At 40.8% G+C, this 22,900-nt stretch overlaps 1 long non-coding RNA gene across 1 annotated transcript in view; it reads right to left on the reverse strand.

Annotated features, from left to right (window-relative positions):
• Window positions 1-20,591, reverse strand: part of LOC132070022 (uncharacterized) — a 39,665-nt gene extending 19,074 nt beyond the window's left edge. The window contains exon 1 of the long non-coding RNA XR_009417866.1: window positions 20,473-20,591. This is a non-coding gene — a long non-coding RNA (uncharacterized LOC132070022). The remainder of the gene's footprint in view (window positions 1-20,472) is intronic.
• Between the last annotated feature and the right edge of the window lie 2,309 nt (window positions 20,592-22,900).

Raw genomic sequence — 22,900 nt, forward strand, 5'->3', positions numbered from 1 at the left:
GAAGAGGAAAAAAAAACTTCTGCCTCTAATCTAATAGGATAATACAAAACAAAACCCCAACAATTTCTTCAAAAAAAAAAAATTAAATCTTTAAAAAAATTTTTTTTTTCATATTAATATTCACATTTCTATTTAATAATGTATATTGATGTACACTGTCCATTTATACATTTGTTTTTATGAATACATTTCTATTCCATATTGCATATATCCCTAAAACTTAAATTTATTTTTATATTTTTATACATATTTTTACATAGTAAGTATATATTTCTGTTAGGATTTTTACTTCTGTAACACTCACAGTACTCAAAATAAAACCCCTGCCTCTACCCCATACATGGCAAAAAAAAACCCCTTTCATTTCAACTGTATTTGAATTAAAAAAAAAAAAATTGCAAATTTATATTTAAAATGTTTACTGATGTACGATCGATTTTGCATTCATATTTAGCGATTTATTTATAAATTTATATTCTATGTTACATGTGTTCCTATTACTTATATTTTTATATACTTTTACTCATATCTTTATATATTTATTATATCTTTCTGTGTTAGGATTTTTACATCTGTAACACATTATTTAAAATAAAAACCCTGCCTCTACCCACATTAAAGCCAAAAAGAACCTCAGTCTTCTCAACTGCATTTAAATATTTTTTAAAATTCAATTTTCCAGGTTGATATTCACTTTTACATTTAAAATGTATACTAATGTATACTCTTATTTGTATTCTCCATTACATCTCTTCCTATTATTTATATTTACTTATATTTTGTGTTTATATATATATATATATTTATATCTCGATTTAATATCTCAATATTAAGAAATATGTAACATTAATATCTACATTCATATTATTTAAAATGAAAACCCTGCCTCTAACCCAATAATAAAAAAGACCCCAACCCTTTCTTTTAAAAAATATTTAAATAGGTTTTATCCTTATGTCTGATTTTTATATTCGTATTTCTATTTATAATAATGTATATTAATGTCTATTGCTTACATATACATTTATCTTTACCAATGTCAAGTTATAAATAAATTTACATTCTATACTACATCTGATGCGAGTAGTTATTTATATATTTTTATACATTGATTAAATATTTCTGCGTCAAGATTTTTACTTCTCTAACACTTATAATATTCAAAATCAAACCCCTGCCTCTACTTCAATAAAAGCCAAAACATTCCCTTTCTTTTAAACTATATTTACATATTTTTATATTTATATTCCCGTATAATGTTATTTATATTCTGTACTACAACTCTTCATATTACTTACATATATTTATATATACATTTATATTCATGCTTTAGCAATTTCTCTTTATATATTTATTATATATTTCTATCCTAAGATCCACATTTCTATATTACTTATATTATTTAAAATAAAACTCCTGCCTCTAACCAAATAAAAACCAACGACACCCCTTTATTTGAACCAGATTTAAAATTTAGGAAGTAAATTTATTTTTCAAAATTAGAATGATATTTATATGGATATTTTTATTTATTTTATTCATAGATATTATATATATTAGAGAGAATACCTTCTAATAGAATCATAGATATATATTTTCTGTATTATATATATTTTTTTACTTATATTTATTTAAATTAAATATGTATAGATATTTGTATTTCTATATATATTTGTATATCTGAATTTATATTTTATTTCTATCATTTATTTAAAAACCCCAGCCTATAACCTAATAAAACCCCCAATTTACTTTTACTCTATTTAAATATTTTTATTTTTACAATCTATATTTATATATCTTTGTGTATATATATATATATATATATAAAAAATAGACTATCATTTACCGATATGATAATATGTTCCAATTATATACCATGTATTATAGTGTTATGTATGTATCTGTTATCTATATTTATGTTTACCACTCTAATTTTAGATTTATTTTTAAATTCATATTTATTGCTATTTTCATCTCTATATTAAACCATACAAGTTCACTAACCCGACACACCGGAGCCACAACGATACCGTACCTTTGTCAGCGCCGGCACGCAGCACACGCCCGTCCCGTCGCAGCACATCAGAACAAAACCTATCTCTATCACTAACGGAACAAACATCCCACAACGTCACTGAACCCCAATAAAAACTCAAATAAACCTAACTGTAAATCAATTTTAAATCCCACTATAAAGTAGCCCAAAACCTCTGCACATGCTCATCATAAACTTCCTCCTAAACCAGTATCTCAAAAACCCCAAAAAAACTCAAACACACCTTGAAAATGACACAACTGCTAATAAAAACAAACACCCACTAAAAATTAAATCAAACCAACTCACGAGACTCAAAACTGTACAACTGACCCTGAACATTACTAAAAAAAGTCCCCAAAGCTCTACCTTTATGCTCAGGCACAAATAACAACCTATCATCTATACAAGCTATTTGAAAAAATTAAAAAAAAAATAATTAAAACCATGAAAATAAAAAATCTAAACTATTAAAATACTAAAAAATATCACTGCCTAAATAAAAACACGTATTGCCTATAAAAACCCACCATATAAATGCCCCTGTCCCAAAAAATAAAAACAAAAAAAACTGTCGAACCAGAAAGAAATCACAACTTAGGAACACCAAAACCAGAGCGTTCAAGAAGTCACACCACATCCCTTATCATACACCAACTACAAACAACAGAAAACAATACAAGGAATTCTTAAAAACCACCTTAAGACCACTACATTGAAAAACATTTCAAAAATTAAAAACTGCATCTAACAAAAGCCATCTAATAAATTCACACCCAAAACTCCAGCAGCCCAGCTGGCCCTACCAAAGCTCTATGTTTATACATACAACAGACAAAACCAAAATCCCAGTAATACCCATCAGAAATCTATGAAAGAATCCTATTGAAATTAATCCTGCCTCAAATACAAACCAACCCATCCAGAAAGACAGCTTCACTCAAAAAACAATTTACACAGAGTTAATAATACCAAGAAATAAAACAACACACCATATACCACAAATGAATATCATAGTGAAGGAAAAAAAAAAAAAACCACTACATTTTTTTCTTTTTGTTTTTTAAGCTAACTTCTTTTATTAGCTAGAAGAAAAGATTTTGCCAGGACTGCAACAACAACAACAACTTCTTTTTCTTCTTCTCCTTCTAAAATGTCCCTTCTCACTCCCAAATTCCTTTCAACTCCTGAGTTTACATCCAAGCAAAAAGCAAAATTCGTGCACTCGTGCGTTCGCTGCTCCTGTCAGGTTCTCTGTTTCCCTCCACATCTTCTTACACTTTCAGTCCTCACGCTGTCCCGCCGTGATGAGTCTGACAGAAGAATTGGCACAAGTTAACAGAGCATTTCCCTCTCTCCCTGCCTCTGCTTTCCTCAGCGCATTTCAATCCATCCCAGGCCTGCAACGATGCCCGCTCACCCCAAAGCTCACAGCAAGCACGCAGCAGCTCAGGCTCGCTCGGCTCCGGGGCTCTGTGCCTTGGATAGCCGAGGAAACTTCTGATGAGCCTCCGTTCCAATAAACTGGAATGCAAACTCACCTCCATCTCAGAGCCTCAGTGACCCCGCCCAGCCCCTTCATGACTTGCAGGCACAAGGATGCAAAGCAGCTTTTTGTCTTTTCTCTTGAGTGCCAATGGGTCAAATATGTCGGCTTTGACATCACTGATTACCCTCTCTTTGAAGTCTCCCAAGGACACTTTTAAAGAAAAGACAGAAGACTGCTGGTACATCCATGTGGGATCAGGAGCAAAGCAGCAAGGATCCCTGCCACCCTGTGACAAGGCACACGGCTGCAGAGCCCCAGAGCCCGCAGGCCCTGCAGCTGCCACACGGATGGACCTGGTTCCCTCCCCGGGTGCCCAGGGGGAAACCTGAGGGCAGGCGTCCTCCCCGAGGGTGCACCCGGAGCCCCGGGCAGGGATGGAGTCGCCGGCTGCTCTCTGGGGACGAGACCCTCCCTGCAGGCGACGCTGCCTCGTCCTCTCCCTCCCCGTGGGACAGGGACCTCCAGGCTCTGCCACCAGCCTCCTTCCGTCAGCGTCCAGGTGCTGTGTCACAGCCACAGGGGTCAATTCGTGGTGAGTACCGATGGCACGCTGCCATCGTCTTCTGGGCTCTAAGTGGTTGGGACAGGGTCTGATTTTCTGTTTTGTATCTGTATGATGATTAGTACAACAGGGCTCTGATGGATGACGTGGCAACACAGATTTATATTAAAAACCCCTCGATAGGATTACATCGACTTCTAGGAAAAGACAAAAGCTTAGGACCCTCCCGAAATCTACTTTTAATCCAAAGCACGGGGCTTGTCAGCACGCTGCACCTTCCAGCTTTTCAAAGCAGCTTACCTCTGAAGACCAGCAAACACTGATTTCTACAGAAACAACGGGCAACCCCCAGGCTAACCTCAGCACTACTGTTTAATAGGGGACCTGCCAGCGTGCCAGTCCAGCTTCAAGTGTGCTTTACTTCAGTCTAACATCCCCACAAAATTCTTCTCACATCTCCCAACCCTGAAATCTTATTTTCCCCTAAAGCTTCTCTTCATTAGCAATTTCCAAGTAACATGGTATTTTTACAACATTCAAAAATGTCATGCTGGACTGTGCTACAGAGTAATCTGCAAATATAAGCTTAGCAAAGTTTGAATTGACTTGTCCAGAGAAAAAACCTACAAGTGAACACCTACACCTGCCTACAAAGAGCTAACAAGCCCCTGGCAGCTGCCAGCATCAAAGCACAGCGGATGTTTCTAATACAGGGTAAGGATAACAATATCACCTCCTGCTCTCTCCAGCTTCTTTTCCCTGCAGTCCTATTTTGCTTCTTAGGATTTTTTTAGTCTCTGCATCTTCTTGGACAGCACCGAGCCCGACGGCAAGGAGACGAGAGTCTTTCCCTGCCGTGCGGAGAGAACCAGGAAAACAGTTAAAGTAAGAACAGGGCAGTTTGAAATTCATACTTGCAACGAGAAGCAGCGCCTAACCAACAGAACAAAAGGAAACAAACCACGATACCTGCCTGGGGACAGAAGACATATAAACTCTCCAGGATTTACAATTCCAGCGACCAACCCCTTCAGGACAGCAGCCAAGTGTCCCATGGGGTGGTGCTGCACCAAAGAACCATCTGAGAGGTTCCAAAGAGTGAAATGCACAATATTTTGCAAAGACAAAAAATCTTGCAAAATAACAAAAATACAATAGATGTAAACTACAGGGCAAGAGTACAAGTGTTACCTTTGGGAGCTGGAACCATCCAGGTGAGCACCTGATAACTGGATCCTCACCAGAGTTTGAGCCCTTCAGGACACAGAAGGGTTTTCCCCAGGAATTTCACAGACTGAGTTTGGACAGAAGCGCGCTCGCCGGATCCTCAGAAACGTCGCCCATTCTCCAGGCGTCTGGAGAGAACTGCAAATGGCTCTCACGCAGTTTGAGCTAGTTCTGTAAGGTCTCAGGGGGAATTTCACCAGATGCAACCAAATTGGGCAACTCCCAGTGGGACAGAAGGAACCCAAAGCTTGGGTTCGCAGAGCTGCAGCAAATACCGAGGAAACAAACAAAACAGCATCAAAAATAATAAACCATCCTTCTTTTTTCTCTTGCTTTTGTTTTTTTCTTATTCAGATCAGCACAGCAATTAAAGAGAAGGTGAAAAACTCACCATTACTGAACATTTCATCACCTGTAAGCTGAGCATCCTTAGCATAGAGGACTCCAAAGTTAAAATTCACCCATCCCTGGGAAAGAAAACCAAATATCGTATGATAAACAGTCAAACAGCAGACATAAAAATTTGCTTCCTCTAAGGACTTTCAGGTACGTATGTATCTTTGCATTACACATGAGAACATACACTTTAGACCATCACCTAATACATAATAATTTACCTTTAAATTTTGATAGTATAGCATGAATTTTTTACTTAAATTGGTGATCTATTATTATTCAGTTGGTGCCTAAAAGTATTTCTGCTGTCACGTTCAAAAAAACATGAATTTTTTTTTTACTGTAAGGAGCAATTGATTTCAAAGTCATCACAAGCCCATCAAAACACAAAGCTCTGTTCACTGGACGGCTCTGTGAGCTAGAAGTAGTTAGGCTTCTACTTCCCTCTTGTTCTTCCAGAACCAATAAATCCTGTCAACAAAACCAGGATCTTTAGCCCACTGCTGTGAAAGATTCTACAAGGATGATGGCTTGATTTGTGTTTAGAAGTTTTGATTTGAAATGGCCAGACCAATGGATAAAGACAGTGTAAGTAGTATTACATTACTATTATTATTATGTCTATTATTATTTTTACTAGTACTACTACTATTATTATCACCTGCTACTGGAAGAAACAAACCAGTAGTACCTACACTTAATTACTTTTATTTCCAGAAAATAATAAAGAAAAAGAACCAAACCAAAACAAGTCACTTCCTACCTTTTATATCAAGGGATGAAAAATTTCTCTTGGGCTCTTCTCCAATTTATCAAGACTCACAGCACTGAAAGGCAAACAAAACAGTGCTTTATAGAAGGCCAAGTGCACATTGCAAGGCTGAGCCACCAACTGATTGCAGTGACAGCAGTTACAACACGAATCGTTCCCAGAGCCTCTGTTCCATGGAATGTTCTGTGGAACTGCCATTTCTTTCCCAAAATACTAACTTCCAACACTTCCTAAACGTATTTGGTATTTTAAAACAACAGAAGTTAGTGAGACTCTGTGTGGAGGTCAGGTTTAAATTTATTTCCTTCTAAAGCACAGAGCTCTGTTCCATCACCCTTCCCTTCGGCTCTACGCTGCATCATGGTGAGCATTTGAGGAGGGCTCAAGAACCAATTCTATTTCTCTCTTTTTCTAGCTCTCTCTACTCTTAAATCATTCCAGACAAGTCCAATGAAAAATGACAAGTTCAGCATCAAAGTCACACTTTTTCCCTTTGTCTGCTCAAGAACAGGCTCTAAATCCACTTCTTGCTGCCTTCAACGATTAAGACTTGCAAAACCATTCTTACATGTTTTACAGCTTTATCATAAAACCCACAGAACGCAAGCTCTCAATTACAGGAAAAGGTAATTCACAGGCAAATATCTAAAGGGATCACTTACTTGGAAATACATACCTTGACAGAGATCGCACTGAGAACCTTTCTGTGGGACTCTAAGGGAGACATATTTTCTGGGTACCCTGGAAACAAGAAAAGCTAGGATATATTACAGGACATCCCCACTTTTTCTACATATTCAAATAGGATTTTTAATAAAAACAATTCAGTTAAAAAAAGAAGGAAGAAAACCAAGGTGATTTTACTCAGCTATATTTACTCCCGATTTAGAGCAAAAAAAAAGTCACGGGTGCTGCAAAGAAAAAAAAAGTGAACCATAAACGCCTACAGTAGAATTTTAAAACAAGTGCTTGGATAAAAGAATCTTATGGAACGTGAAGTAGAAAAAAGTGAAACCACTATCAGACCTGCCACTTTTCTCACCATTGTACAAGAACATCCTAAAAGCAGTATAAAGTCACTGCCTAAAACCGGTCATGGGATGTAACCAAGAACAATTCAGGCATTTGCTAATCTAGACAGAAACCTTTTCTGGATGCTAGTGTCAAATCACAAGTTTTGTCTTTCAGAAGCTCGACAATGCTGGAAAGCATTTTCCCTGGGGCTCGGGAGGGCAGGGGCGGAAGCGGGGGTGAGTTTGCAGCTCGCACCTGGGCCATCCGAAGGGTACAGCCCGCCGGCTCCCCGCGCTGGGCATTCTCCCGGCCATCTCGGGCTTTACCGCTCAGCGCCGCTCCGTCCGTTTCCACGGCGGAAAGAGCCACGAGCACTAACGCGGGCAGCAGCCCCGTCACGCCGCCGATGTCGCAGCGCTCCCTGCTCGCAACGCCCGACACGCGGCGGAGCCGCCTCCGCCCGCAGCACCGGCAGCAGCCCGAGGGAGACGGCTGCGGCTCGGGGGCTCCTCCGGCGCCTCCGCCAGCCCGAGGGCGGCCGCCCCACCGGGACCGCGGCAGCGCCCGGCGCCGCTCGCCCGCGGCGGCTCCTGCAGCTCCCGGCCCGCGGCAGCAAAGCACCGCCTCGCCCTCCGCCATCGGCGGGCGGCAGCGCCCCCGCCCCCGGCACCGCTGAGTGAGGCCGACGAACCGGGCGGACGCTCCTTCCGCGCTCCTCAGCTCCACGCGGGCGCCCACACGGAGCCTTCGCCCCTCCAGCGTCGCCGTCCCGCGCGGGAGAGGCGCCGCCAGCTGCCCGCGCACAGCCCCGCGCGGCCGCCTGGCACGCCAGCCACTCATGGGCCGCGTCAGCCGTTGCGTCACACGCCGCGCCGGCAGCACGGCCTGCCGGGAGTTGTAGTCTCGGGCTGACAGCCACGGCGCCCTCCCGCGCCACCGGGAGCTGCAATCCCTCCCGGGCATCAAACGGCTCCTTCGCCCCAGGGCGGGGAAGGACCCGAGGCAGCACCGCTCCTCCCGAATGCCCTCTCTTTTTCCCTCCAACTCTTTTTTCTTTTTTCACTCTGGTTTTCAACCCTTCCCTTCCCTCTTGCTCTCCTGCTTCCTTTCCTTTCCTTTCCTATCCCTTTCCCTTTCTTGTATTTCTGATCTTGGTTTATCTTTCTAGCTTTAGAATAAAACAGCAGCAGTAGAAACTGTCAGGATACCTGGGAGTAAAAAAAAAACTCCAAAACGTAAATGATTTAAAGAAAACTATTTATTCCCTGGGAGCCTGAAATTTTCTACTGCTGCACGTGACATAGAGCTTTTAATCCCTTCTTATAGATAGTTGATATTTGATACTTACTTGATACAGCGCCCCCTGCCGTCTGTCCCGGCGCACTGCAGCCCCAGCGCTCCCTGTCGTCTGTCCCGGCGCACTGCAGGCACAGCGCCTCCTGCCGTCTGCACAGGCGCACTGCAGGCAGAGCGCTGCGGCGGCGTTCGGTTCTGTTGAATGAAACTCGGCTGAATTCGGCTCCGTTCGGCTCTTGGTCTAAACTCGTTTCAGTTCGGCTCTTCGGCCGAACTCGGCACGATTGGGCTAAACTCGGTCATATTCGGCACATTGTCTAAAAGCGGCCAGTGTCGGCTACACTCGGCTATCATCGGCTCTTGGTGTAAACTCGGCTGTTTTGGCCACACTCGGCTCTTCGGTGAAACTCGGCTGTTTCCGGCCACACTCGGCTCTTCGGCTCTTCGCAACTATTCGCCCCGGCTCGGCTCCCTCAGGGCGGGAAAGCGGCCGTGACAGGACCCCGGCACAGAGACCCGTTTACCCACATGCCTGTCACAAACCCGCCAAAATACGCTCGCCCGCGGCGCCGCTGAGACCACAGCGCCTTTCGGCTACATCTAAAACGCCACAAAAAAATCCCACTGGGGCCGCGCCGGCTTCGGTCTTACACGCAGGCAGCCCTGAAGACGGACTAAGGCCTTCAATTTACGCGCCATTTCTGCCCCCATCTCGAGAAGGTCAACCAAAAGTCCGCGACACCCGCGACTCGCCACTCCCAACGTGGCGGCCTCTCGGCGCAGGGCTGCAGTACCGCGCTCTGCCCACAAGGCGGCAGCACTGCCGCCCGCCCCAGCCGGGGGCGCAGCGCGCCTCGGGGCTGCGGGCAGCGAAGGCGGCAAAAAACAACAGGGGCGACCCCCGACAAACACTGCTCGGAAATAAATGCCAAAAACCCGCCGCTTACCCGACATGACCCAAACAAGCCCCGTTGTTTTAAATTAGATTTAAATACATTTGATATTTCTATTTTTCGTATTTATATTCACATGCATATTTATAGTGGACATGGATGCAGTATGTCATTTATACACTATATTATGTCTATTCCTTATACTATATTATGTCTATTCCTACTAATAATATTTATTTATCTTTTGTGGTTTTATAAATATCTTTATGTATTGATTCTATATTTATATTTTTTAAATTCTATTTCTATAACACTTTTAATTATTTAAAATTAAAATCCCTTTCTAACTCAATACATACAAAAAACCTTTCTTTTACACTATATTGAAATATTTTTATAGTTATAGCTTGCATGACTATATTCAAATTTATATTTATAGTTTATATTGATGCATTACATTAATAACTATATATAATATGCACCTTATTCAAAACTATACGGGAATTATTTTTTAAATTATTTACCATATCTACTGCTACAACTTCTTTTTCCTTATATTTCTAATTTTTATATAAATCTTTACTGTGTTTACTATATATTTCTATACTTATATTTCTACCTTTATATTATTTGTATTTTTAATTTTTATACTAAAACTCCTGCTTTGGCAAAGAAAAAGCAAAAACATTCATTATTTTAAACTACCTAAATTTTTTAAAATATTTATATTTATCATAATATACAACAAATGATAGATATAGATAGATAGATAGATCACACCCATATTTATATCTATTTTATATCCATGTCCTATAATATTTTTAATAAGATATATACAGTATTACTTGTATTATATATTGTATCAATTTATGTTATTTTACATTTACAATTTATTATTAATTTTTTTTATATATCTGCATATAGTTGCAATACATTTATATATTTGTATTTTTGTTTGGGTCGTATTTACATTTATGTTCTCAATTCATATATCTATACACATACACAATACTCTACTATAATTAGAATGACTTATTGAAACATATAATGACTTAAGTTACATGTTAAATTTTAAAAATTGACCGAATATATAAAAATAAAATTGGCTCATTCCTATTGCTACACATCTATTTCTTTTGTTTCAATAGTGTTAGAGTCATAATTGTATATTTAAAATCCAATTCCTAAATGAAATGACAGAACAAACAGCACCAAATTCCCACCAATATCTTCCAAAAACATCAAGGAATCTCCAACAGCCAAACAAGTGTCAGCGAAAAAACAAAGAACGCTCTTTACAATAACAATTCTCATCACGACAGAAAAATGGAACCAAAATAAAAGAAAATCCTATAGAAACACACACAGCAAATTACAAAAAGTACTTAAAAAAAGTCAAACCAATCTACTAAACTCAAGACAGTGCCACTCATCCTCAACGTTACTAAAAAAAAAAAAAAAAAAAAAAAAAAAAAAAAAAAATTCTACAAAATTCTACCTCTACACTAACTCAAAGAATAAATCCTCTGTAAAAATAACGTTAAAACCTGAACTAATTAAAAAAACGGAAAAACATCTCAACCACTAAAAACTAAGAAATTAACTACCCAAATAAAGAAATACTTTAAAAACCCACCATATAAATACCCATGTTCCCAAAAAAACCCCTGATAAACAATACTCAAATACATTAAAAGACAACAACAACAACAAAAGAAAATAAAGAAACCAACAACAAGAATAATACCAAAAAACAGATAAACTTAAATCTGCAACAAAAAAATTATTCCCAACTGAATAAACCCATAGTGCCTCAAGCGATCAAAATAAAAATACCACCTAGAGACAAACACAAAGACTAAAGACAAACGTAACCATAAACCATGTCCCCCAAATTACCCGTAACCATAAAACATACACTACAATCGAACAAACCAAACACACAAAAGCCCTGGAAGACGATAAACACACATGCAATTACCGAGATTAAAAACCCGCGGCTACGAACGACACGACGCTACCCCAAGCCCCCCAAAACAAACACTACACACTCACGCTAATAAAAGCCGCCGCAACAGAATTAAAATGCGAACCGCTGCTTCGCGCTACGACCCGTAAAAACCATTGCGCGCCCTTCTAAACATAATACCCAGGAAAAAAAAAAAAAATCCGACTACAAAACCCAATCCAAAACAAACCTTTACCAGCCCTACCGGCACCGAGAACCGTGCCGCTCGGGAAGAACACCGCATCCCTTAGCGTACGCCCGCTGCAAACCGAACACAGCCACGCAATCAACGCCTCCAAAGCGCCTCCGAGCCGCGGCACCGCCGAGCTTTGAGCGGCCGAACCCCGCGCTCGCTGCCGGCCCCGGACGGAGCGCGGCTCCCGGCAGGGAAGCGGCTCCTGCGGCGGCTGCTCCGGCACGCGGGGCCGGCGCCGTCCCGGGGAGCCCCGCCCGCTGCCCCTGCCCGGCGGGGCCGGCACCGGGCCCGGGGCTCCCGGCGGCGCCCCGGCCCCGCGCCCGGAGCGGACGGAGCGGCCGGCACCGCCCGGGCCGGCGCAGCAGCGCCCGCGCCGCCTCCGCCGCCCTCGGCCGGCCCGGCCCGGCTCCCCTCGGCTCGCACCGGCGCGGCTCCGCCACCGCCGCCCTCGGCCGGCCCGGCCGCGCCGAATCCCCCGTGCGCCCCGGCAGCCGCCCGGGCCGTGCCGGCAGCGCTCCCGAGCGGGAACGTTCCGGGCCGGGCCGCGGGCACGACGAGCGCCCTCCGATGCAGCGGCACAGCCCCATTGCAGCCCTGGAAACGCTGCCGGAGCTGCGGCTCCCCGCAAGCCAACCCCGAAACCGACGCCGCAGGCGGGGCGCACCTCACTCCAACAAGGGCAAAGAAATGTGTTCTCCCCTCCAATTTCACCCCCTAGGAGAGCAGAAAAGAAGGGGCGCTCCTCAAATGAAAGCCTTCGACTGATGGCAAAGGGCGATTTCGACCTCCATTCAAACCCTTCAAAAGGAGGGACACAAGGGCTGCCCCCTCCATTTAAACCCGAGGGTGATGAAAATGTGGTGGCTGCCTTCAAATCAAACCCAGAATACCACAAGAATACTTTTCCCATTCCCCTTAGAATAGAACGCAGGGATTCCCTGTCACCCCAGGGATACCCCTAACAGCCTGGAAAAGGCAGCTTTTCCCGCAATCAACACCCTTAAAACCACAAGTCAAGAGGGATCCCCTCAGTTCAAACGCAGACAAAAAGAGAAGAGGAGCTGCTTCCTTCTCCTTAATCCCTTTTGTCTTCATAAGCTCCATTTTTGTTCCTGGGGATCCGGGGAGGGACCGGCAAGATGAAATTGCAAAGGGGAAGGAGAAAATTCCCCGCTCCAAACCCACACGGGCTCACCTGTTCGGCTGCTGCTCCCCGGCACAAAGATTCGTCCCTCGGCGCCTCCTTTAAGCGATGCTCCGCGGATCCAGGCGCGGATCCAGGTGTCCCCCCGACCCTGTGAGAAGCTCCCGCAGCCCTTCCACGAGACAGCGCCGGCAGCGCCCCATAAACCCCTCCACTCAGCAGCTCCGTGCAAAAGGGAGCCGAGGCAAAGCCTCCCCCTAAAGCAGCCTGGCCCCGGCAGGAGCCGGCCCCTCCTCATCCTCGCACTCACACCTGGGCTGCTCCGAGCCCCCATCATCCTCGCACTCACACCTGGGCTGCTCCGAGCCCCCATCATATATTTTTCATATTTATATTCGCATTTATATTTAGAATTTATATTACTGTATAATAAAAATTATATTATATATTGCATCTCTTCATGTTACTTACATAGATTTCTATTTCTATTCATAGTTTGGCATTATATCTTTTTATCTCTATATATTTATTATATATTTCTGTATGTCGATTTACATTTCCATAGTACTTATATTATTTAAAATAAAACGAAATAAAAAGCAAAGACACCCCATTATTTAAAACCCATTTAAAATTTTAAAAATAATTTTGTCATAATTCTATTCACATCTAGATTTGTAATTTTCATTTGTTATATTTGTAGATATTATATATATTGGAGAGAATACCTTTTTATAGAATAATAGATATATTCTTTTGACACAATATATTTCTTTTACTTATATTTATATATATTAAATATTTATTGATATCGACATATATACGATATATTTGGATTTCTATTTCTATATTTTTTATTAAATCTCCAGCCTATACCCCAATAAAAGCCAAACAATCCCCAATGTATTTAAAGTATATTTAAACATAAATCCTGTCACAGCTGCATTGCACAGCAGTGCCCCAAGCTAATCTGACACTTGTTCATCTCCTGGACCTGAATCTGAACCCGCTCACCTTGATCGCACCTGGCAGAACCATTTTCGTACCTTTTTCTGGCATTTCTTGTTTTTGGTTTTTTTTTCCTTGAGTTTTTGTGGCCTTTATTGCCTCTCTTTCTTGCCTTGTTTCTTGGGGCTTTTACTCCCTTTTTCCTTGATTTTTTTCTGGCATTTGTTGGGGCTTTTTCTTCGTTTCTTCTTGCCCATCTTGGTGTTTTTTCTGGTTTTATCTTGCCCCCTTGGGTTTTTTTTCTGTTTTTCTGGATTTTTCTTTGCCATTTTCTTTTGTTTCTTTTTTTTTTTTTTTTTTCTTGGATTTTTTCTTCCCCATCTTGGTTTTTTGTTCTGATTTTATTTCTTGCCCATCTTGGGGTTTTTCCCTGGTCTGTTTTCAGGGATTTTTCTTGCCCATCTTGGGGTTTTTTTTTTTGGGGGGGGGCGGTTTTCTCGCCCATCTCGAGGTTTTTTTCTGTGGGTTTGTTTTTTGTTGTTTTTTTTTTTTTTTTTTTTTTATGTCTTCCTTCCTTCCTCCCTGCCTGTCCTTCCTTCTTTCTTCCTTTCAGTTCCTTTCCTTATTATCTTTTTTTCTTTTTCTTCCTTTCTTTCCCTGTATTTCTAATCTTGGTTTTCCTTTCTAGCTTTAGAATAAAAAAGCAGCAGTAGTAACTTTCAGGCTACCTGGGAGTAAAAAAACTCCAAAACGAAAATGATTGAAAGAAAACTATTTATTCCCTGGGAGCCTGAAATTTTCTACTGCTGCACGTGACACAGAGCTTTTTATTCCTTCTTATAGATAGTTGATATTTGATACTCACTTTATACAGCGCCCCCTGCCGTCTGCACCGGCGCACTTCGGGCAGAGCGCTGCGGCGTCGTTCGGTTCTGTTGAAATAAACTCGGCTAAATTAGGCTTGGTTCGGCTTAGGTCTAAAATCGTTCCGGTTCGGCTTTTCGTCTAAATTCGGCTTTTCCGGCTCTTCGGCTGAACTCGGCCCGGTTGGGCTAAAGTCGGTCATATTCGGCTCTTTGTCTAAATGCGGCCAATGTCGGCTACACTCGGCTATCATCGGCTCTTCGTCTCAAGTCGGCTGTGTTCGGCTACACTCGGCTCTTCGGCTCTTCGGAACTATTCGCCCCGGCTCGGCTCCCTCAGGGCGGGAAGGCGGACGTGACAGGACCCCGGCACAGCGAGGCGTTTAACCCACATGCCTGTCACAAACCCGCCGAAATACGCCCGCCCGCGCCGCCGCTGAGACCACAGCATGTGTCGGGTACACTTGAAACGCCACAGAAAATACCACCGGGGCCGCGCCGGGGTCGGTATTCCATGCAGGCAGTCCACTGACACCCACCCCGGTCCTCCACTTCCCCGCCCTTTTCGCCGCCCTGTTGAGAAGGTCAATTGAAAGTCCGCGACACCCGCGACTCGCCGCTCCCAAGATGGCAGCCCTCTCGGCGCAGGGCTGCAGTACCGCGCTCTGCCCACAAGGCGGCAGCACTGCCGCCCGCCCCAGCCGGGGCCGCAGCGCGCCTCGGGGCTGCGGGCAGCGAAGGCGGCAAAAAACAACACGGGCGACCCCCGCCGAAAACTGCTCTGAAATAAATGCCCCAAAACAACCGGGAAGAGGAAAAAAAAACTTCTGCCTCTAATCTAATAGGATAATACAAAACAAAACCCCAACAATTTCTTCAAAAAAAAAAAATTAAATCTTTAAAAAAATTTTTTTTTTCATATTAATATTCACATTTCTATTTAATAATGTATATTGATGTACACTGTCCATTTATACATTTGTTTTTATGAATACATTTCTATTCCATATTGCATATATCCCTAAAACTTAAATTTATTTTTATATTTTTATACATATTTTTACATAGTAAGTATATATTTCTGTTAGGATTTTTACTTCTGTAACACTCACAGTACTCAAAATAAAACCCCTGCCTCTACCCCATACATGGCAAAAAAAAACCCCTTTCATTTCAACTGTATTTGAATTAAAAAAAAAAAAATTGCAAATTTATATTTAAAATGTTTACTGATGTACGATCGATTTTGCATTCATATTTAGCGATTTATTTATAAATTTATATTCTATGTTACATGTGTTCCTATTACTTATATTTTTATATACTTTTACTCATATCTTTATATATTTATTATATCTTTCTGTGTTAGGATTTTTACATCTGTAACACATTATTTAAAATAAAAACCCTGCCTCTACCCACATTAAAGCCAAAAAGAACCTCAGTCTTCTCAACTGCATTTAAATATTTTTTAAAATTCAATTTTCCAGGTTGATATTCACTTTTACATTTAAAATGTATACTAATGTATACTCTTATTTGTATTCTCCATTACATCTCTTCCTATTATTTATATTTACTTAAATTTTGTGTTTATATATATATATATATTTATATCTCGATTTAATATCTCAATATTAAGAAATATGTAACATTAATATCTACATTCATATTATTTAAAATGAAAACCCTGCCTCTAACCCAATAATAAAAAAGACCCCAACCCTTTCTTTTAAAAAATATTTAAATAGGTTTTATCCTTATGTCTGATTTTTATATTCGTATTTCTATTTATAATAATGTATATTAATGTCTATTGCTTACTTATACATTTATCTTTACCAATGTCAACTTATAAATAAATTTACATTCTATACTACATCTGATGCGAGTAGTTATTTATATATTTTTATACATTGATTAAATATTTCTGCGTCAAGATTTTTACTTCTCTAACACTTATAATATTCAAAATCAAACCCCTGCCTCCACTTCAATAAAAGCCAAAACATTCCCTTTCTTTTAAACTATATTTACATATTTTTATATTTATATTCCCGTATAATGTTATTTATATTCTGTACTACAACTCTTCATATTACTTACATATATTTATATATACATTTATATTCATGCTTTAGCAATTTCTCTTTATATATTTATTATATATTTCTATCTTAAGATCCACATTTCTATATTACTTATATTATTTAAAATAAAACTCCTGCCTCTAACCAAATAAAAACCAACGACACCCCTTTATTTGAACCAGGTTTAAAATTTAGGAAGTAAATTTATTTTTCAAAATTAGAATGATATTTATATGGATATTTTTATTTATTTTATTCATAGATATTATATATATTAGAGAGAATACCTTCTAATAGAATCATAGATATATATTTTCTGTATTATATATATTTTTTTACTTATATTTATTTAAATTAAATATGTATAGATATTTGTATTTCTATATATATTTGTATATCTGAATTTATATTTTATTTCTATCATTTATTTAAAAACCCCAGCCTATAACCTAATAAAACCCCCAATTTACTTTTACTCTATTTAAATATTTTTATTTTTACAATCTATATTTATATATCTTTGTATATATATATATACACATAAAAAATAGACTATCATTTACCGATATGATAATATGTTCCAATTATATACCATGTATTATAGTTTTATGTATGTATCTGTTATCTATATTTATGTTTACCACTCTAATTTTAGATTTATTTTTAAATTCATATTTATTGCTATTTTCATCTCTATATTAAACCATACAAGTTCACTAACCCGACACACCGGAGCCACAACGATACCGTACCTTTGTCAGCGCCGGCACGCAGCACACGCCCGTCCCGTCGCAGCACATCAGAACAAAACCTATTTCTATCACTAACGGAACAAACATCCCACAACGTCACTGAACCCCAATAAAAACTCAAATAAACCTAACTGTAAATCAATTTTAAATCCCACTATAAAGTAGCCCAAAACCTCTGCACATGCTCATCATAAACTTCCTCCTAAACCAGTATCTCAAAAACCCCAAAAAAACTCAAACACACCTTGAAAATGACACAACTGCTAATAAAAACAAACACCCACTAAAAATTAAATCAAACCAACTCACGAGACTCAAAACTGTACAACTGACCCTGAACATTACTAAAAAAAGTCCCCAAAGCTCTACCTTTATGCTCATGCACAAATAACAACCTATCATCTATACAAGTTATTTGAAAAAATTAAAAAAAATAATTAAAACCATGAAAATAAAAAATCTAAACTATTAAAATACTAAAAAATATCACTACCTAAATTAAAAAACGTATTGCCTATAAAAACCCACCATATAAATGCCCCTGTCCCAAAAAATAAAAACAAAAAAAACTATCGAACCAGAAAGAAATCACAACTTAGGAACACCAAAACCAGAGCGTTCAAGAAGTCACACCACATCCCTTATCATACACCAACTACAAACAACAGAAAACAATACAAGGAATTCTTAAAAACCACCTTAAGACCACTACATTGAAAAACATTTCAAAAATTAAAAACTGCATCTAACAAAAGCCATCTAATAAATTCACACCCAAAACTCCAGCAGCCCAGCTGGCCCTACCAAAGCTCTATGTTTATACATACAACAAACAAAACCAAAATCCCAGTAATACCCATCAGAACTCTATGAAAAATCCTACTGAAATTAATCCTGCCTCAAATACAAACCAACCCATCCAGAAAGACAGCTTCACTCAGAAAACAATTTACACAGAGTTAATAATACCAAGAAATAAAACAACACACCATATACCACCAATGAATATCATAGTGAAGGAAAAAAAAAAACACTACATTTTTTTCTTTTTGTTTTTTAAACTAACTTCTTTTATTAGCTAGAACAAAAGCTTTTGCCAGGTCTGTAACAACAACAACTTCTTTTTTTCCTTCTCCTTCTAAAATGTCCCTTCTCACTCCCAAATTCCTTTCAACTCCTGAGTTTACATCCAAGCAAAAAGCAAAATTCGTGCACTCGTGCGTCCGATGCTCCTGTCAGGTTCTCTGTTTCCCTCCACATCTTCTTACACTTTCAGTCCTCACTGCTGTCCCGCCGTGATGAGTCTGACAGAAGAATTGGCACAAGTTAACAGAGCATTTCCCTCCCTCCCTGCCTCTGCTTTCCTCAGCGCATTTCAATCCATCCCAGGCCTGCAACGATGCCCGCTCACCCCAAAGCTCACAGCAAGCACGCAGCAGCTCAGGCTCGCTCGGCTCCGGGGCTCTGTGCCTTGGATAGCCGAGGAAACTTCTGATGAGCCTCCGTTCCAATAAACTGGAATGCAAACTCACCTCCATCTCAGAGCCTCAGTGACCTCGCCCAGCCCCTTCATGACTTGCAGGCACAAGGATGCAAAGCAGCTTTTTGTCTTTTCTCCGGAGTGCCAACGGGTCAAATATGTCGGCTTTGACATCACTGATTACCCTCTCTTTGAAGTCTCCCAAGGACACTTTTAAAGAAAAGACAGAAGATTGCTGGTACATCCATGTGGGATCAGGAGCAAAGCAGCAAGGATCCCTGCCACCCTGTGACAAGGCACACGGCTGCAGAGCCCCAGAGCCCGCAGGCCCTGCAGCTGCCACACGGATGGACCTGGTTCCCTCCCCGGGTGCCCAGGGGGAAACCTGAGGGCAGGCGTCCTCCCCGAGGGTGCACCCGGAGCCCCGGGCAGGGATGGAGTCGCCGGCTGCTCTCTGGGGACGAGACCCTCCCTGCAGGCGACGCTGCCTCGTCCTCTCCCTCCCCGTGGGACAGGGACCTCCAGGCTCTGCCACCAGCCTCCTTCCGTCAGCGTCCCGGTGCTGGGTCACAGCCACAGGGGTCAATTCGTGGTGAGTACCGATGGCACGCAAATGGCAGCCCGAGGAAATCGTCTTCTGGGCTCTAAGTGGTTGGGACAGGGTCTGATTTTCTCTTTTGTATCTGTATGATGATTAGTACAACAGGGCTCTGATGGATGACGTGGCAACACAGAATTAAAAACCCCTCGATAGGATTACATCGACTTCTAGGAAAAGACAAAAGCTTAGGACCCTTCCGAAATCCACTTTTAATCCAAAGCACGGGGCTTGTCAGCACGCTGCACCTTCCAGCTTTTCAAAGCAGCTTACCTCTGAAGACCAGCAAACACTGATTTCTACAGAAACAACGGGCAACCCCCAGGCTAACCTCAGCACTACTGTTTAATAGGGGACCTGCCAGCGTGCCAGTCCAGCTTCAAGTGTGCTTTACTTCAGTCTAACATCCCCACAAAATTCTTCTCACATCTTCCAACCCTGAAATCTTATTTTCCCCTAAAGCTTCTCTTCATTAGCAATTTCCAAGTAACATGGGATTTTTACAACATTCAAAAATGTCATGCTGGACTGTGCTACAGAGTAATCTGCAAATATAAGCTTAGCAAAGTTTGAATTGCCTTGTCCAGAGAAAAAACCTACAAGTGAACACCTACACCCGCCTACAAAGAGCTAACAAGCCCCTGGCAGCTGCCAGCATCAAAGCACAGCGGATGTTTCTAATACAGGGTAAGGATAACAATATCACCTTCTGTTCTCTCCAGCTTCTTTTCCCTGCAGTCCTATTTTGCTTCTTAGGATTTTTTTAGTCTCTGCATCTTCTTGGACAGCACCGAGCCCGACGACAAGGAGACGAGAATCTTTCCCTGCCGTGCGGAGAGAACCAGGAAAACAGTTAAAGTAAGAACAGGGCAGTTTGAAATTCATACTTGCAACGAGAAGCAGCGCCTAACCAACAGAACAAAAGGAAACAAAGCATGATACCTCCCTGGGGACAGAAGACATATAAACTCTCCAGGATTTACAATTCCAGCGACCAACCCCTTCAGGACAGCAGCCAAGTGTCCCATGGGGTGGTGCTGCACCAAAGAACCATCTGAGAGGTTCCAAAGAGTGAAATGCACAATATTTTGCAAAGACAAAAAATCTTGCAAAATAACAAAAATGCAATAGATGTAAACTACAGGGCAAGAGTACAAGTGTTACCTTTGGGAGCTGGAACCATCCAGGTGAGCACCTGATAACTGGATCCTCACCAGAGTTTGAGCCCTTCAGGACACAGAAGGGTTTTCCCCAGGAATTTCACAGACTGAGTTTGGACAGAAGCGCGCTCGCCGGATCCTCAGAAACGTCGCCCATTCTCCAGGCGTCTGGAGAGAACTGCAAATGGCTCTCACGCAGTTTGAGCTAGTTCTGTAAGGTCTCAGGGGGAATTTCACCAGATGCAACCAAATTGGGCAACTCCCAGTGGGACAGAAGGAACCCAAAGCTTGGGTTCGCAGAGCTGCAGCAAATACTGAGGAAACAAACAAAACAGCATCAAAAATAATAAACCATCCTTCTTTTTTCTCTTGCTTTTGTTTTTTTCTTATTCAGATCAGCGCAGCAATTAAAGAGAAGGTGAAAAACTCACCATTACTGAACATTTCATCACCTGTAAGCTGAGCATCCTTAGCATAGAGGACTCCAAAGTTAAAATTCACCCATCCCTGGGAAAGAAAACCAAATATCGTATGATAAACAGTCAAACAGCAGACAAAAAAATTTGTTTCCTCTAAGGACTTTCAGGTACGTATGTATCTTTGCATTACACATGAGAACATACACTTTATACCATCACCTAATACATAATAATTTACCTTTAAATTTTGATAGTATAGCATGAATTTTTAACTTAAACTGGTGATCTATTATTATTCAGTTGGTGCCTAAAGTTATTTCTGCTGTCACGTTCAAAAAAACATGAATTTTTTTTACTGTAATGAGCAATTGATTTCTAAGTCATCACAAGCCCACCAAAACACAAAGCTCTGTTCACTGGACGGCTCTGTGAGCTAGAAGTAGTTAGGCTTCTACTTCCCTCTTGTTCTTCCACAACCAATAAATCCTGTCAACAAAACCAGGATCTTTAGCCCACTGCTGTGAAAGATTCTACAAGGATGATGGCTTGATTTGTGTTTAGAAGTTTTGATTTGAAATGGCCAGACCAATGGATAAAGACAGTTTAAGTAGTATTACATTACTATTATTATTATTATGTCTATTATTATTTTTACTAGTACTACTACTATTATTATCACCTGCTACTGGAAGAAACAAACCAGTAGTACCTACACTTAATTACTTTTATTTCCAGAAAATAATAAAGAAAAAGAACCAAAACAAGTCACTTCCTACCTTTTATATCAAGGGATGAAAAATTTCTCTTGGGCTCTTCTCCAATTTATCAAGACTCACAGCACTGAAAGGCAAACAAAACAGTGCTTTATAGAAGGCCAAGTGCACATTGCAAGGCTGAGCCACCAACTGATTGCAGTGACAGCAGTTACAACACGAATCGTTCCCAGAGCCTCTGTTCCATGGAATGTTCTGTGGAACTGCCATTTCTTTCCCAAAATACTAACTTCCAACACTTCCTAAACGTATTTGGTATTTTAAAACAACAGAAGTTAGTGAGACTCTGTGTGGAGGTCAGGTTTAAATTTATTTCCTTCTAAAGCACAGAGCTCTGTTCCATCACCCTTCCCTTCGGCTCTACGCTGCATCATGGTGAGCATTTGAGGAGGGCTCAAGAACCAATTCTATTTCTCTCTTTTTCTAGCTCTCTCTATTCTTAAATCATTCCAGACAAGTCCAATGAAAAATGACAAGTTCAGCATCAGAGTCACACTTTTTCCCTTTGTCTGCTCAAGAACAGGCTCTAAATCCACTTCTTGCTGCCTTCAACGATTAAGACTTGCAAAACCATTTTTACATGTTTTACAGCTTTATCATAAAACCCACAGAACGCAAGCTCTCAATTACAGGAAAAGGTAATTCACAGGCAAATATCTAAAGGGATCACTTACTTGGAAATACATACCTTGATAGAGATCGCACTGAGAACGTTTCTGTGGGACTCTAAGGGAGACATATTTTCTGGGCACCCTGGAAACAAGAAAAGCTACAATATATTA

The sequence above is a fragment of the Ammospiza nelsoni genome, chromosome 2, assembly GCF_027579445.1.
Source record: "Ammospiza nelsoni isolate bAmmNel1 chromosome 2, bAmmNel1.pri, whole genome shotgun sequence".
Classification (NCBI taxonomy): domain Eukaryota; kingdom Metazoa; phylum Chordata; class Aves; order Passeriformes; family Passerellidae; genus Ammospiza; species Ammospiza nelsoni.